This window comes from Lagenorhynchus albirostris, chromosome 5 (genome assembly GCF_949774975.1).
Source record: "Lagenorhynchus albirostris chromosome 5, mLagAlb1.1, whole genome shotgun sequence".
Lineage (NCBI taxonomy): Eukaryota > Metazoa > Chordata > Mammalia > Artiodactyla > Delphinidae > Lagenorhynchus > Lagenorhynchus albirostris.
The window spans coordinates 98610451-98628821 of NC_083099.1; the positions used below are offsets into that span (position 1 = coordinate 98610451).

At 37.8% G+C, this 18371-nt stretch overlaps 1 protein-coding gene across 3 annotated transcripts in view; it reads right to left on the reverse strand.

Moving 5' to 3' along the window:
• Window positions 1-18371, reverse strand: part of COL8A1 (collagen type VIII alpha 1 chain) — a 155531-nt gene that overhangs the window by 113819 nt on the left and 23341 nt on the right. For 2 of the 3 annotated variants that reach the window (XM_060150700.1, XM_060150702.1), the window contains exon 2: window positions 6189-6243. The exons of the other annotated variant lie outside the window; for it this stretch is intronic. The gene's annotated coding sequence lies outside the window, so the exon portion shown is untranslated. The remainder of the gene's footprint in view (window positions 1-6188; window positions 6244-18371) is intronic. 3 annotated transcript variants of the gene reach the window in all.

The window sequence follows — 18371 nt, forward strand, 5'->3', positions numbered from 1 at the left end:
TCCAGACGTGGAAGGTGAGGTACACAGAGGTTAAAAAGCTTACCCACAGTTGCACACTTAGTAGTAAGTGGTGGAGACTGGATTCAAACTCAAGCAATCTGACTGGGAATCTCAACACCTATGCTCTGCTACTTCTTTAAAATTGAACATAAGATAGATTTTAAAAGAAACACCTGAAGATCAACAGTTGCCTCAGAATCAGAATAGGAGTGAAACAAAGGCAGGAAAATAAAATTATAATGAAAAACAAAAAAATTTTTTTCTCCTCAAGTGGTGTATAAAATTTACTTTCATGTAAATGTTAAGGACAAATAATAGAGAAACTGTTTAATTTAATGAATAATAAACTCAAGTTATTTGTACCAAAGGCAAAAAATTGTTTTTAAAACTGTTATAAAGAAATATAAAATGATTTAGGCAAATTCATGGGTGGTGGTAGTCTCATAATAGATTTTGAAGGCAACGAGGATGTCTCTAATATCCGAATCTGAAAATTCACTCAGCCTTTTTTTCACTAGAAAATTCAAGGAATTTTACTCTTTAATCAAGGAGGTCCACCAAGCCCTTCTCCCTCAACTTTTGGTGCCAAATTATGTGATACTAAACTATGTGTTGCCCATTCAATAACCACATGTAGTAATTTTGATGGACTTATGACCTTGTACTATTTTTCACTACAAAGCATTTCTTAAATGTTAAAAGAAAAAAAAGTCCACCAGAAATGGAAGCGTCAACAGAAGTGAAAGTTTGTTAATTCAAAGAAGTGAATCTGTTTCTTACTTGTAAAGCACTACCTTAATAAGATATCTAGCTACAAAAATTCCCCGATTTATTTATTGCAGCATCAAAATTGATTTCTGGAAAGGTTGGCTGACTAAGCAGATGTAGGAAGCATATCTTCTAACTCGAACTATGTAGTGATGCCAGCTATAATATAAATTAAAAACTATTAGCTACAAAGCTAAGTTCAAAAGCCAGAAAGGGAAATCTTTTAAGTAGCAAGAAATAGAGGGAACTTAAATCATTGTAATGAGTGGTGGTTGATGCCATGCGGGCCAAGGATATTAGCATGGATATATGCTTTAGAAGCTAATGTCTAAAGGACTTTGTACAATGGGGAAATATATTTGGGAATAGCCTGTCTAATTCATACAAGGAGGTAGAAGTCCAGAGGCAGGCTTAGGATATAGCATGGGGATATGGCTTGGAAACAGATCATCTTCCCTGGCCATGGTGGAAATTGGAAGTCCAAATCCAGGCTTCTTGTGGGACCTGAGTTTGAATAACCCAAGTAGTGCAGAAACACAACTAGAGTCTAACCCAAGAGATGGGTTAAACAAAAACCTAGATAAATTGAAGGCATAAGGAAAGCACTCAGAATGAAGACCAGAGAGATAAGGAGATGGAAAATATCAGAGAAGTTAAGAAAACATGGAAGACAGGAAAGAGTAGTTCCAATATACATCTAATGGAAGTACAAAAATCTTCCCTATAAATCAAAGTAATAGTTATTTTTTATATAAAAGAAGAAGCAATGTCACCTACATATAAGAAATTTAGATATTGAAGCTAATTATTAGAAAAATGAAAATCAAAACTATAATGAGGTACCACCTCACACTGGTCAGAATGGCCATCATTAAAAAGTCTACAAATAACATATGCTGGAGAGGGTGTGGAGAAAAGGGAACCCTTCTACACTGTTTGTGGGAATGTAAATTGGTATAGCCACTATGAAGAACAGTATGGAGGTTCCTTAAAAAACTAAAAATACACTTGCCATATGATCCAGCAATCCCACCCCTGGGCATATACTAAGAGAAAACTCCAATTTGAAAAGATACATGCACCCCTATGTTCATCGCAGCACTATTTACAATAGCCAAGATGTCGAAGCAACCTAAATGTCCATTGACAGATGAATGGATAAAGAAGATGTGGGACGTATATACAATGGAATACTATTCAGCCATAAGAAAGAATGAAATAACGCCATTTGCAGTAACATGGATGGACCTAGAGATTATCATATGAAGTGAAGTCAGTCAGAAAGAGAAAGACAAATACCATATGATAATACTTATGTATGTAATCTAAACTATGACACAAATGAACTTATTTATGAAACAGAAACAGACTCACAGACATAGAAAAAATATTTATGGTTACCAAAGGGGAAAAGGGGTGGGGGAGGGATAAATTAAGAGTTTGGGGTTAGCAGATACAAACTACTATATATAAAATAGATGAACAAAAAGGTCCTACTGTATAGCACAGGGAACTACATTCAATATGCTGTAATAAGCCATAATGGAAAAGAATACGAAAAAAGAATATGTATATATAATGTATAACTTAGTCACTTTGCTGTACACCTGCAATGAACATAACATTGTAAATCAACTATGCTTCAATTAGAAAAAAAGAATTTAGATATTGAAATAGAGAATAGGTTTTCTACCTCTCTTTTCAATAGCTCTTCTGGAAATGTGGAAGTTTAATTAATTTTTCCTGCTCTGAGCTGTGGAGGCTCCCTATGGATTAATTTTCTGACTGCCTCTGTGGAGCCCTTCAGGCATCAATAGTTCCAGATTACTTGTGTCTTTTCTCTTTAAAAGATCTCAGGCTCTAAAGTGGATAACTCCATATAATTTAATTAGGATGTTCTATAGAGAAGACAATCAAATGAATAGCCAAAGTTCCCAAAGTCCTGCTTTTTACTTTTGTAGCAAATTTGGGAGAGATGGTCTAGATAATTGAGTACTTACTCCTCTTAAAACTTGGTGTACATAATCAAGAGTTTTAACTTTTCTACTTTAAAACATCCTCTCATCAAGAAATTAAAAAATGTTTCTGAGCTGTAAAGCATCTGAAGAATTGTCTTTTCTATAATACTCTCAAAGAAGGTTTTGATATCACATACATCTTAATTATTACCTTTACTTTTTCATATTTAAAAAATAATTTTACTCCTATTCCTTTTAAATCATCTTCCTTCCCCCTGATTCATGCTCCATATTCTTTTTTATTTTTTCGTTTTTCTTTTTTTTTAGTTTTTTATTTTATATTGGAGTATAGTTGATTAACAATGTTCTGTTAGTTTCAGGTGTTCAGCAAAGTGATTCAGTTATACATATACATGTATCTATTCTTTTCCAAATTCTTTTCCCATTTAGGTTATTATACAATATTGAGCAGAGTTCCCTGTGCTATGCAGTAGGTCCTTGTTGGTTATCTATTTTAAATATATTAATACATGCTCCATACTCTTTAAAATGTTTTTCCTCAAGGATTTTGTTTGCAGATTTGTAGAGAATTGATAAAAAGGAATTACACGTTTTAAACACTCCCTCCCCACCAGTCACACAGACTCAGACACACAGACACACACAGACAGACAGACAGACAGACACACACACACACACACACACACAACAGGAGAGACTGGGTGTGCCACACTGAGAAGTAAAGAAGGCAAACAATCCAGCATCTCCAGAGGCATTGAAAAGAGGGTATCTTCTTCACTGATAGATTTAACAGTCCCCTGCTTTCTCTCCAAAAGCTGGTTCCAAGTGGGTTTACCCATAAGCATGGGACAACAGGATGACTGAATTTGACTAACATTAGGCTAACTTTATATGAATGAAAGAATCATAAATGTGTAGTTCCATTCACCGCATTTCAGGCAATCATACCTGACATGCAACAAGATATATGACGATTATTACTCAAATTCCTCTTTGGTTCAAAAACTTCCTAAAATGGTTATGACTTAAAAATATATATATATTTTTAGGTAACTACTGCTAATGTCAGAGTGATAGTACCTTGGCTTTTTTTTAACCTCATTTGGAAAATAAGCTCTTCAGCTGAAATATAAAACATGTGTATATTTCAGACCGAGGAAAAAAATGCTAAGCCTGATATAAATATGTGAAATATAAGCCATCTCTTTTTTGGATCCTAGAGGTGGTGTATTGTGTTTGAGTCAGAAATTGTATAGCAGTTTGGTAAGTTCAAGAAAAAGACTCTGGAAAACTTTTTTTTCCTTTGGAATGAAGTGAAAGAATTAGTTGCAAAAATTTCATTATTACCTATATGTCTGTAAAGCTTTTTTGTTTGTTTGTTTCCCCAAAGAGCTGGCTGGTATCACATCATAGCAATTCCCCTTTTATTTTCACTTCTATGAATAGAAATTAGAATTGAAATCTAACTTTCTATTTCTTTTCCAGTAGGTTCTGGCTGTCTCTAGAATTCTTTTTACTATAAAACATACTTTTCTTCTATCTATCTCCCAGCACTTCTAATTTTATCTTTCCTATTTTTCTTAAAGATATGGAGGCTGACTTATGTGGTTACTGTTTGGGGTATGAGAGTGGAAGCTCATTTCTAGTGCTACAAAGACATTTCATTAATTTGTTCAACATTTATTAGATATCTACCATGTGCTAGGTTTAATATCTCTGAGCCTTAGTTGTTCCATCTGGAGTCTTCAACTCTAAAATTTGCTGATCCTAAGCAAAAAGCATCCTTCCTAATTATTTAATATTGTGCCATTCCAACTTACCTACAAAGACATGAAAAATGTACTTTTTAATGCCTCTACGTATTTATAGGCCCTACTTCTGCCTGGAATGACCATCTTTCCTTCTTCATTGATCTGATGACTCCTCATCCTTTAAAATTCAACTCAAATGATAGCCCAGCCTCCTTAGTCTGGTTTAGATCCTATCTCCTGTGCTCCCACTACCCCTGTGCCTTTCTCTTTCACAACATTTGTCATGTTTTACTATAAAATTCTGTGGTGGATAAACTTTAAGATGGCCCCCAATTATCCCTGCCTCCATCCTGTTAGCAGATTCTCACTGTTGCCTTTTTGACTTACACACTTTGATAAAAGAAGCAACCATGTTGAGGAGGTCCACGTGGCAAGGTATTGAGGATGGCCTTCAGACAAAAGCCAGCAAGACACTGAGGACCTCAGTCTGGCAGACCACAAGGAACTAAATCCTGCCAACAACCACATGGGCTTGAAAATATAGCCTTCTCCAGTTGCGCTTTCAGATAAGACCTCAGCTCTGACTGATGCCTTGATTAAAACTTTGTAAGAGACCCTGAAGCAGAGGATCCAGCTAAAATACTCAATTTCTGACCCACTGAAGTTGTGAGATAATAAATGTAAATTTGTTAAGCTACTAAGTGTGTAAGTTACTCTTTACACAAAAATTTACTTATCAATTTATTTACTTTACTCTCCCATTGGATTACAAGATTCTTCAGACTGAACACCCTGTCTTTTTCACTTTTGAATCATCAAAACCTAACACTACACCTGGCACAGAATAACTAGTTAAATATTTTTTGAACAGTGTAGTAGTGAAGCAGGCTCATGTCAGCTTTCCACTACTAACTTTGCGATCTACATTTCATTCAAGTTTGAGACTCAGGTTTTCTATGTGAAAAATTAGAGGGTCAGACTTAATATAGCTCAATTCAACTCAAGCAGTTTCCATATCTGAGTTTTTCTCTTTAAAAGTAAGTGTCAATGATATGTGTGAGACCATATTATATTTTAGTAGATGACTTGATCTTCAATGGATTTTTATATTCTGGTATATTTTTAACTGTGATGTGCAAAAAGTAATTATAGCAAGAATAGTGTATCTTTGACTTTTAGAAATGAAGACTCTCATTTAAAAAAAACCCTAAAGGATTAAATAGTGAGAACACAAAAACTGGATGAACCCATGAAAAATTGAAATCAGTTTTATAAAGGGCATTTGATGACATGTAGCATGACATTTAGCAGCTTTCTTAATTAAGTGGACTAAAAAACAGATAACACAATTTTAGACAGGAATTGCTTTTTCCATGCTGACAGGAAACCTTTGTTTTGTTTTAGCCAGATGCTCGAAAAAATACTATCTATAATAGCTTTGCCAAAGTGAAAAAAAGGTCTACAAATTCTCATTCATTTCTATCTTTTTTAAAATTTGCTGTATTATCTTCTCAAATGTTTCTTTCTTACACTGAGTGTTTAGCTGATAGGAAAATGATGATTCAATTCTTCAAAGACTGATGGACAAGACATTTTTCATTTTCTAGGCCAGCACATATGGAGAAGATAATTCTTATTAAGCACATTAGATAATTCTTGATGAAATCAGTTAACTATCAGTTGGACCTACCTTTCCTTCCTCTCCACCCTCTTCCTTAAGTGTTATTTCTCCAAGTCCAGAAAACCTAGGCGCGGATGATATTGAAATTTTGTTATTTAAAAGAAGAGTAGAAGATGAATACTTTCCTTTTATATGAGACTTGCACTCTTCGTCTGTCCATCTATTTTTACTCTATACAGACACCCTTAAAACACTGACTGCAAGAAGGAATTAACATTTCTTGTGGTGTCTCAATACAATATTTTTATATCTCCCCTTAAGCACATCCTGTCCTATTATTTCCCACAAGAAGAAAGGGATAAGAAACAATGATCAAATTCACTCTGATGTAAGGACAATAAATTAGAATTGAAGGGAGCCACACCAGACAGAGAAAAACTCTTTTTCCCAATATTAAGCAATAGGTGGTCTTCTAAGGAAGGCTGTATCATCTCTATTTGAGGGAGTCTTTAAAAAAAGAAAAAAACGTTTGTTTAGGTAGAATATTTTTGGAAGAAAAAGAAGATGAAGCTACCTGATAGTTCTTTTTTCTCCACCATTCACAATACAAAAATAGTTACAAAATATTGAGGTATACTATTTTTTATTCTATATAAAGCCAGGAATAATAATTTACCAATAATGCCTCTTGCAATGACATGAAATAGTTCCATGGCTCAGAACATAGAACCTGAAGGAATAGTTTAGGGCTCTCAGAGCTCATTTAGGTGATAGCATGTTACAGCAATTAGAATTAGGGCTTTAGAACTAAAGAAATGAGGATTTGGATTCAGGTTCTATCTTTGACTGGCCAAGCCACATGTTATGCAGATTACTTAACCTTCTAAATTTGTTTCTTCATCTATAAAATACAGATTATAATTCCTTTTATATAGAGTTATTTTGAATACAAAATAAAATAGTAACATGATAAATGCTCTCCATAGAACCTGGTACAGAATAGACAATAAATGGACAATACATGAGCCTGGCCTTAAACTGACAGATGAGGAAAATGAAGATTAGAGGTTAAGATCTCCCAAAGGATGTATGGTTAATTACAGAACTTTTGCTGGAAGAAAGGAGATTTCTTCCATAAACTGCAAGTTTTGTTTTACATCTATTCTTCAATTAAATTGCCATAGTATTTGTTTGAGAAAAGTAGATGTCCCTTATTACTGAGAGAGCAAGGAAAGTACAGAGAGGGAAACTGGTTTATATAATGACGGGAAACAAGTTTCAATGGAAAGTTGAAACCAACAAAATTAGATTAATCTACCCTTCCCAATAACTTTCCACATTGATCTGAACTTTTGTTCCCTGAATGCATATATTACAGAGGGATGCAATTAATGTGATAATTGAGGATCCAAGAAAGCTGGTGAAACTGTGAATGTGAAAGCAAAACCATATAGACCACCAACTTTTTCTGAGTTGTGGCAGAGAGAAAACTCAGTGTCAAGGCACACAATATGAATCGAATCTCAAGGAGGAGGATTCCTAAGCATCTGCGATTTGTGGCAAAATATATCTGTTTTGGGACTCTGGTGACATTAGGTTTCAGTAGCCAGTGAGACATTTTGAAGCCCAAGATGCTTGCAGCAAACAGAGATAAAAGACTGCCTCATTATCAGATGTTTCTGTTTTTAATTTCTCCCTAAGCATGTACTTAATTAAAAAAATATTGTCCCTGTTCTTGCTTCATATGGGAGATTTTCTGATGATTGGAGCATTTGGGGAATCCCAGCCCTGAATCCTGTAAACGTTTGGAGCGGGGTTTAGAAATTCCTGCATGGGTCTGAAGTCTCTGTGGTTTCAACAGGATTTGTAACACTGATTCCCATAAGGTATTTTCAGCAGCTTTCAAGTTGAAGTTTAGAATTTCTGGTCAACATCTCAAGTACCTCATCCTGTATTAAGAATTTTATAAATATCTATTGAATGTCTCCGTAACTGCTACAGAACAAGGCATATACCAGGCCTGGAGAGAGGTGTAAATTTAAAAGATAGACAGTCATTTTTGTAGCAGAAATAACAGGATGTTGATAGGACTTTTCCTGTTGCATTGAAGTCGATGTGTAGGGTCCCAGTGGGAAACAAAAAGGTGGTAAATCTTAAAAGACTCACCAGTTTCTCCTCACACCTCAATGTGGCTTTACTGAGAGAGACCCCCAAAGTGCCAGCCCCAAGGCAACCATACTTAACATTCCTTATTCCTCCCCCCACACCCACCCCACTCTATCTGAGAAAGTATAAGAAGATGGGAAGGGTTGGGAACTGAGAACATCAGCCTGTGAGAGAGAGTGTGTTCATGGTGAGAAGCTCTTCCTGGGGGAGGGAGGGAGATGGTGGGTGCTTTCCACTCCTCAAAGCCAAGTGAGAGGCTGGGTCCAGAAAGGTGGGGGTCTTCACGAACCTCTCTTATAATAAGTTGAGAATCCCTGCAAGAAGGGAAGCCTGGCACCCTGGATTTCTAATCTGAGAGATGGGAATACCAAGGAGGACGAAAGGACATGGAACGGCTCCCATTTCCATTTTTGGTGGTGAGGATGTGTTAGTTTCTTGGGATTCAGGTGGACTTCATAGAAGGTACCTGTTACCCAGCAAAGATGCTTTAATCAATAGAAAAATACTTCAACTATAGGAGGTTAAGTTAAAAAAAGCTGGTCCATTTCTTCTCCCTCCTCCTACCCCAAACACTTCAAAAGCTAGGCCTCCATAAAGGGGAGTGAGAAAAGGGTGTTAAAAGGAGAGCTGGGCCATGCCAGCATCCATAGCTGGGAAGAAGAGTGGAAGAGCAGAGACAGAGAAAGAAAGATTTGCACTGGATTTGAGGTTGAAGTTTTAAACTGGATTGAGCCTTTCATTGCTGAAAGTGACCAGAAAGTTACAGAATCTAGCCAAGATGTCATCAAAGGATAAAGATGATTCAGAAGAGCCAGTCTGAGAGCTGCCATTGGAGAAAAATAACCTTGTTATAGTCATTCATTCAATAATAGTAGTTGAGGGCCTATGCTGTACCTGGCACTGCTCCAGGCCTTGGGAGACACCAGGTAGGGAACAAAATAAGGACCCTGCTCTTTGGAGCTTACATTCAAGTGGGGTAAAACAAATAATAAATAAAAAACAGGCAATAGTATAGTGGCACATTGGATTCTACATAACCACATCCTTTCTATGGTGGGAGGATGTATTTATTCATTCAGTGTGATAGAATCCTACATAGATCCCATGGATAGACTGAGGTCTGAGGTTGCTGCTATATGCAGTGAATATTTGGTAATTGGAGGTAGGCCTTTTGATTTTGGAGCCTCCAAATCAAGGAACTGTGATGAAATGTCCATTGTATGCAGAAAATTCTGGTACAGGAATTTATAGAATTGAGGCAGGATTAGGAAAAAACTTAACTAATTGTTTTTTCTTAGATGCATGAGGAAATTTTTAAAAATTGTCCGTATTTTAAAAAATTCCAAAAAAACCTGGCTTCAATAAGGGATACAGGTATATCCTTGTCTGTGGGAAAAAAAACCTCATCATCTCCATCCCTTTTTTATCAAGCTTGTTTCCTCTAGTGTAGATTTTCCATGGAAAAAATATGACCGTGGGCATTTCTGGAAAATAAGATGTCAAAGAGTCAGACATCAGCTTACATTGGGATTTAGTAAATTTGTAGAGCTTATTGCAGTGACAAGACAAAACAAAATATTATCACTACCACTTTGATCAGAATTCCTTTTAAAAAATGTTACAAAACACAACTGTATATTTGCTTGAGCTCTGCAGGTCAACGTAGAGAAGCCTTATGGGGACAGGAAACAAGAATTCTGAGGGGACTTAGAGACACCAGAGCCATATCACCTTGTCATGTGCTGTGCCTGAGGAAACTAGCAAACGCGCCCTCCAGAGACTTTCAGAATGTCATATAGACTTTCAAAGAGAAACTTTGTGTTTGATGTACTGGTTCGTAAAACTGAGGAGTGGGCTGTGATGGATGTTGACTCTGATGAGGAAGGAATAAGTATTTCTCATTATGCTCAGGCCTTGTGATCAAATATCTGACCCCTTTTACACCTGAACTTGGCAGAGTGGATTCTCCTACATTGAGTGAAAACATGGCACCATCCGGGAAGTTGGAAGAATGCCTCCCAGTCAGAGATGCCATTGTTTCTCTTCATTGGGCAGCTGAACAACAGGGGCTTGGTTACTCCCTTCCTGGGCCTTGCCTCTCCCCAGCAACCACAGACCCAAATGAAAGACAGAATTCTTGGAAAGCCAGTAGTGGGCAAAATTACCTAACTCATGATTTCAAAGCTGAGTTGATGCAATTCTGTGGAAAGAAGTCTTTCGAAAACTTTGTCTGAGTTAGGGGCCCCTAACTCAGAGAACTGGAATCCCTTGAGCACACTGCAATTCCTTTACCAAAACACATTCCACATTGTCTTGTAATTACGTGTTTTCTTGACCTCATTCGGCTGAATAGGGACCTTGTTTATTCTGCTGATCAATGAATCCCCAGGGCCTGCTATTGTCCTGACTCACAGTGGGTACTTAATAATTATTTCCTGATTGAACGGAGGAATGAAGAAAAGCTCTGAAAGACTGACGTAGGTTTGTGGGGTTCAACTCTGTTATATGGGTCTGCAGTGGAAGCTGTCCTTCCCACAGTAATAGCAAAGGGTGGCATAGACATTTTGCAGAGGCAGAGTGGAAGAATCAGGCCACCTGATTATATAACAGATCATCAACATACTGTCCTTCAAGCACACAGTTCAAATCAATGGCCTCTGTGTTCAGATCTTTGTCTGGGAGAAGTGATGGTTGGCTATTTTTAGGCTCGGTCAAATTTTGTTGTGACATAAAACATGCATGTATAAGCCAGATAGGAATAAACATAGACCAAGGGACTGCATATCTGGAATTTACAGAAACATTTAAAGATGAAAGTGCAAATGCCAATGCAGTTAAGAACCTAAGGTAACATAGCCAGCTAGTGGCGGAAATGGAGCTCCTTCTGGCTCTCTGGACTCCAAGTACAGTGCTATTTCCACTCTGCCGCTGACTCATAAGCCCTTTTTGGGGGGAACATATGAAATATTACTGTTTCGCATTTTGATAGCTGAAAAGTACTCCAACAAGTTTGGATCACCTAATTGTTGTAGTTCCCACTTCTCTTCAAGGCAACCTAACTATATACCTTGATGAACACCTATAAGGTGCCTTAAAAACTTATAATTTGCTTGCTTAAATTTGCAATAGTTACACACGCCCGTTGAACATTTTTCAATCAATTCAAAAGTGTGGAGATTAAAAGTATAAATACTGCCCACCCACCCTCCTCACTCCCCACCATTTTCTAGAGGGTAACCCCAGTTAGCAGTTTGATGTGCACCATTCAGTCCTTTATATATTCATATATGCATCTACCCACTTATATACATATATGCATATGTACATGTGTATAGCTTTTCTAGTAAGAAAAAAACAAGGTCCTTTTTATGGGTTGAATTGTGTCCCCCCAAAATTCGTATATTGAACTGCTAACCCCCAATACCTTAGAATGTGACCGTATTTAGAAATAAGTTTGCTGCAGATGTAATTAGTTAAGGTGAGGTCATACAGGAGTAGGGTGGGCCTCTAATCCAATATGACTGGTGTCCTTATGAAAAAGGGAAATTTGGACATAGAGATAAACCTGCACACAGGGAGAATACTATGTGAAGATGAAGGGAGAGATTCAGGTAACGCATTGTCTAAAAGACAAGGAACACTAAAAATTGCCAGTAAACCATCAGAAACTAGTAGAGAGGCATGAAACATATTCTTCCTCACAGTCCTCTGAAGGAACTAACTTTTCTGACGTCTTGGTCTTAGCCTTCTGGCCTCCAGAACTGTGAGACAATACATTTCTACGGTTCTAAGTCATCTAGTTTGTAGTACTTTGTTATGGCAACTCTAGCAAACTAATACAGTCAATATAAGCATGTTGCTCTGAAAATTGCTTTTTGACTCAAAACATAGATCCTGGACATCTTTCCAAGTTAATAACTTTATATATACAACATTTTTCAGTGGTTGCATGGAATTCTATTCAATAGCTGTTTTCCATTTGAAGGATTTGCATGTTTTCTGTTTTTCATGATTACTGTAACACCATTATTCTTTTTTAAAAAAATTGTGATAAAATACACATAACATAAAATTTACCATCTTAACCACTTTTAACTGTACAGGTCAGTAGTGTTAAGTACATTCATATTGTTGTGACAATCTCCAGAACTCTTTTCATCTTGCAAAACTCTCATTCTATACCCATTAAATAATAACTCACCATTCTGTCCTCCCCTCAGCCCCTGGCAACCACCATTCTATTTTCTGTCTCTATGAATTTGACTACTTAGGTATCTATTTAGGTACATCAATGGAATCATACAATATTTGTCTTTTTGTGACTGACTTGTTTCACTTAGCATAATGTCTTCAAGTTTCATCTATGTTGTAGCATGTGTCAGAATTTCCTTCCTTTTTAAGACTGAATAATGTTCCATTATATATGTATACCACATTTTATTTATCCATTCATCCTTCCATCAGTGGACACTTGGCTTGTTTTCACCTTTTGGCTATTGTGAATAAAGTGCTGCTATGTAGCAAACATGAATGTAAACATTTATATTTGAGACTGTGCTTTCAATTATTCGGGGTATATACACAGAGGTGGAATTTTCTGGGTCATATGGTAATTCTATTTTTAATTTTTTGAGGAACTGCCATACTGTTTTCCATAGTAGTGACACCAGTTTTCATTCTCACCAACAGTTCACAGGGTTCCAATTTCTCCACATCCTCACCAATATTTCTTATTTTCTGTTTTTGTTTTAATAGTTAGCCATGTTAATGAGTGTGAGATGGTATCTCACTGTGGTTTTTCTGCGGTACGCGGGCCTGTCACTGTTGTGGCCTCTCCCGTTGCGGAGCACAGGCTCCGGACGCGCAGGCTCAGCGGCCATGGCTCACGGGACCAGCCGCTTCGCGGCATGTGGGATCTTCCCGGACCGGGGCACGAACCCGTGTCCCCTGCATCGGCAGGCGGACTCTCAACCACTGCGCCACCAGGGAAGCCCCTCACTGTGGTTTTGATTTGCATTTCCTTAATGATTCGTGGCGTTGAGCATCTTTGTCATGTATTTGTTGGCTATTTGGGCATCTTCTTTGGAGAAATGTCTATTCAATCCTATGCCCATTTTAAAATTGGGTTGTTTACTTTTTGTTGTTGAGTTGTAGGAGTTCTCTGGATGTTACCCCCTTATCAACCATATGATTTGCAAATACTCTCTCCCGTTCCAAAGGTTGCCTTGTCACTCTGTTGATTTTTGTCCTTTGATGAACATCATCATTCTTATATCTTAAAACAAACATGTGAGTATATCTGTAGGATAGATTCTTGGGGTGGAGTTACTAGTTCAACTTTGAAAAGTTGTAGCAATTTAGACTCTTACCAATAGTGTATGATCATTTCCCTATCTCCATTCCCTTGTCAGCACTGCATAAGAGATCCATTTTTAAAAATTGACATAGACGGGCTTCCCTGGTGGCACAGTGGTTGAGAGTCCGCCTGCCGATGCAGGGGACACAGGTTCATGCCTCGGTCTGGGAAGTTCCCACATGCCGCGGAGCGGCTGGGCCCGTGGGCCATGGCCGCTGAGCCTGTGTGTCCGGAGCCTGTGCTCCGCAACGGGAGAGGCCACAATAGTGAGAGGTCCACGTACCGCAAAAAAAAAAAAAAAAAAAAAGGAAAGAAATTGACATAGACATAGACAGTGAAAAGGATATTTTTTTACATAGCTATTCTGTTCTTCATAAAGTAAAAGCCTGTTACATCATGCTTAGCTATTAAACAAATTTGGGTCAAATCATGTCCCCTGGAACTTTAACACATACACACAGCAAAAACCTATAGTTCAGAAAGTGGTTCTTTCCCCAGCGCTAGGGTAAAAAGCTTTTACTTATTTTTACTAAAAGCTCTATAATTAGTTCTTTTACATCAAGTGATTTACTTTAATGAATCGTGCCATTTTATAAATTGAGTAAATAAATCTGCTCCAATTCATAGCTAGAGAAATTATAGGAAAAGCCAACGTGCCAGAATGATTCAATGTGTGCCAAGGATTCAATCTCATCATTCAGAATCCTTCCCGGTGCCGGCCCCACTGCACCAGTATAGGATTCCAGTTTCAGGGGCTGGAAAGACCAAGCAGAATGTTTGACACTAGGAAGAAAGATGATGGTATCACACAGATTTAGTGGGAGTTGCGTCACCGCAACTGAGAAAGGGACCTGGCCCACGAGGATATTTCCTTTGTGGTTTTATTTAAAAAAATAATTATAGGAAGATAATCATGGTTTTAGATCTTGGGGTCATAGGGGCACAAAGGCAATGAGGTTCTCCCCCTTAATCTTACCACCTGTATAAAGGCATATCAGGTCCGCACACTGACAGGAGGGAGGTTATACAAAGCCTTGGGGCCCTGACATATTTCCTCTTCTTTCCCTGCTAGACTTTCTACCTAGAGCACTTGTGAGAGATGAACCATGCTTGTGGATGAGCATTTGTCCTCCTGTGTGATTCCATGTAGGGACACAATTGCCTCACTCTTCCTAAGGGCCTCTACTGCAGTTTATTAAAAACCAGAGAAGTGGAGCCTGGTGTTTCCATAGAGCTTTTCTAGTTTATTGGCTCTATTTGCTTACAAAAATATGTTTTCAATTACACTTAAAACATTTGATTCAAATGACTTTGGGAAAGTCAAGATGCATTGTTTTTCCTGCCCACATCACATACATGTTGGTTTATTGGGGACTTAAGGTGCTTTGTACTGACGTCAAATGGCTGTGTTAGAACAGAGTCTTGAGAGAAAGGGGAAGAGTAATATTAAGCTATAAATAATAGAATAGTAACAAAAATCAGTGTTTATCCTGGACTCATTGTGAGCATAACAGATTACAGGCATGACCATAAATGACAAAACTATATGTAAAACCCAAAGGAAAAATTGAGACTGCTTGGAGCACAAGATCAAAACAGGAAATTTTGGTTTGAGGTGAACTTCTTTTCCTCAGATAGAACTTTCTAGATGTTTTTTTTCAGTCATCCATATCTAATTATTTTTCTTTGACAATAACGCAGAATTGGAAAGGGTTTTAAAACCACAGGCTTAGTGGGGCTAAAGGGGACATTTTTGTTTTCCTCAGAGGAGTGATAACTTACAATGAATTCTTCATAGTTATTATTATTATTAGCCCTTTGTCCAGGTCATGGACAAAGCAATATTGTTTATTGAATGTTGGTTAAATATTCATTCTGTCCAGACAGAATGCAGAGATGGATTATACTGGGCCACGCCCCAAATAGGAGAAGGGAGGCCACAGTGAGAAACTAAGTGGGAGTTATGACTAAAGTGCCGTGAAAGGACCCCCCCCCCACCCAATGCACATGACCCTTGTTGGAACTTCAAGGGTCAACCATGGACCAGCTGTGCATTAGCTCATTATGGATGGACCAGGGCAAAAGTATCCTTATCCACGAGTCATACACCACATGGAGAGCAACTGGGGGCTCACGATGCTGAGCTAGACACCACCAGGGAAGGGTGTTTGCTTCTCACTCTTGTTCTGTCTACTCAATCAGCTATTGTGATTATGCCCACTTCCAGCCTAGGACCTTAAGGTGCATAAGTATCTCTTGGGATGCTGGTTGAAAGTGAAGATTTATGGCCCCAGCCCATGAGATTCTGAGTCAGTAAGGCAAGCTGGGGATGTAGACTCATGATGCACATAGTTCCTGTACCACACTCTAATACTCTGGGGAACTTTGCCCAGGATGAGCATGAGGGACTGGCTGGGCTTTGTGACTATCAGATTTTGCTTGCTGTTATTGGTAAGGGCCTGTCTTAGACCTTTTCTTCCCCACTTGCACTGTTGGTTGTTAAAGACTTCTTGATTTCTGACTTCTTTGACCAGACTTTTGACCACTCACTTTTTCTAGAACCCTGGTTGATTCTTGAATCTGCTGATTTGTCTCTGATATCTGTGCTTCTCTGATTATCATTTGTGTATCTTTCACTCATTCTTTCATTCAACAAATATTGAATATCTGTGCTTGGTTTTAGGCTCAGTGCTGGGAACACACTGCTTAGTAAGACAGACTCAATTCAGACCATCATGGGATTTATAATGGCGTCAGCAGGAGAGAGAGTCAGTTAATTAAAAAGTTATGGTGAGAGTGTTAGATGCCATAGAGGGATGTTGGGGCAATGTCTGAGCATAGAGCAGGGCCACCTAATCCAGTTCTGGGGTTCAAGGAAGGCTTCTGGGAATGCTTAGGGAGTTGGGAAGTGATGAGAAGGAGGAGTGTTCTAGGCAAAAAGACAGAACAGTGTGAATGAACGCCCTAAAAGACAAGAGCTATGGCACTCAACCACTGCGCCACCAGGGAAGCCCCATGACTACTTTTTTATGCAGGAGCAAATTAACCACAACACGCTTAGAAAAAGGCATGAGTCAGAGCGTTTGGCTCTTTGTTTCTTTGTTGTGTTCTTTGGAAAGATTGTGGAGAAAGAAAGACTGACTTCCTTTGCATCTTTTTTTTTGATCAGTGTTTGCTTAAAAAATAATAACCCCAGGGGCCTCCCTGGTGGCGCAGTGGTTGAGAGTCCACCTGCCGATGCAGGGGACACGGGTTCGTGCCCCCGTCCAGGATGTATCGCAAGAAACAACAACAACAACAACAAAACAACAACAACAAAAACAAACCAGGGTATTATTGGGATTTACATTAAACATTTCCAGGTTTTGAAATGGAAACAGTCCACCAGACCCTTGTGAGCTAAGCTTTTGTTTTTCTCATTATACAAATAGATAAATGGAGTCACTGAGCAGTGAAGTAATTTCCCTGATCTCAGTTGTATTACATGAAAAAAAAAAAGAAAGCATGAACCCAAGGTTTTGGATTCCAGGTAACCACTTTGATCATGCTTTTATAGGAAGCTGACAACCAAAAAGTTAATAATCCATTATACTACATGTTAGGAATTCTATTGTAATAGGAATTCTACTTCATATAATTTACATACATGTGTGCATATGTGCGTGCATACACACTCATACGTAGTAGAATAACATCAACTTTCCTGAGTCTTTAGGGAATGAGACATTTTGGATAATTAAAATTTTCCTAATAGCTGATGTTTTAGACCCATCAGGACCAAAATATTCTTGTTTTGATATTATTTTGATATTTTTGATATTATATATTTGAAATATAGAATTTCCTTAATTCTTAAAAGATACTACTCAATATGTCAATATTTATATTCAGCTGTGATTCAGTGGTTCCCCCAGGAACTTCCTAAGGCTTTACAACAATTTATCTCCTCAATGAATGCTATATGCCTTAGAAATTCTTATCATTTTATAGCTTCTTTTCCTCCTCCTGTATTGCTAGGCTTCTACAATTCTATTTCTTCCTGCTGTTAGTGCACTTACTTATTGCATCCCCTTTCCCTTTTCAAATTCGGTACTTCAAGTTTGCTATGTTCTCAGGACTCAGAGAACTAAGTTTGTTAGAATTATTTGCAAAATAGAAGTAAATAGGCTCAATGCGAGGACTTCTTGTAATTGCTTAGGAATATGAACCTTAATGACCACCATCTTTTCACCTCTGAGCACTTTTGACTTACTTTTTTGTCCTCAGTTGCGTTCTGTAGGGTTGAAGTTTCCAGAAATTGGAATGCTAGATAAATGAAAAGTTAACTTAAATATATTTTAATTCTGAAACTCAGCTTGGAATAACTTATTTTTTCCCAGTGATTCAGATAGTATTCATCCAACCAGCATTTATTGGAAAGCAAAGTGCCTGACTCTGTTCCAGGGCCCTAGGATTTCTCACTGTCTTGGGGTCATCCCTAGGACACTCACTATTCATTTTATCTTGTTGGCAACAAAATTAAGAAGATTTCATAATAATTTTAGTTGAAAGAATACCATAAAAAAGATAGTTTACTGTTTTGTACATTTTTATGTATGTGTGTTGAATGTCTGAAGTGTGTCTATTAAGGTACTGACTTGTTACATTTTTGGCACCTAGAAAGTGGGATGGGGCTTGAATCCTTGACAGTTGTTGAGTGAAAGCCTTTTGCTGAGTGAGGATGGGTGTGT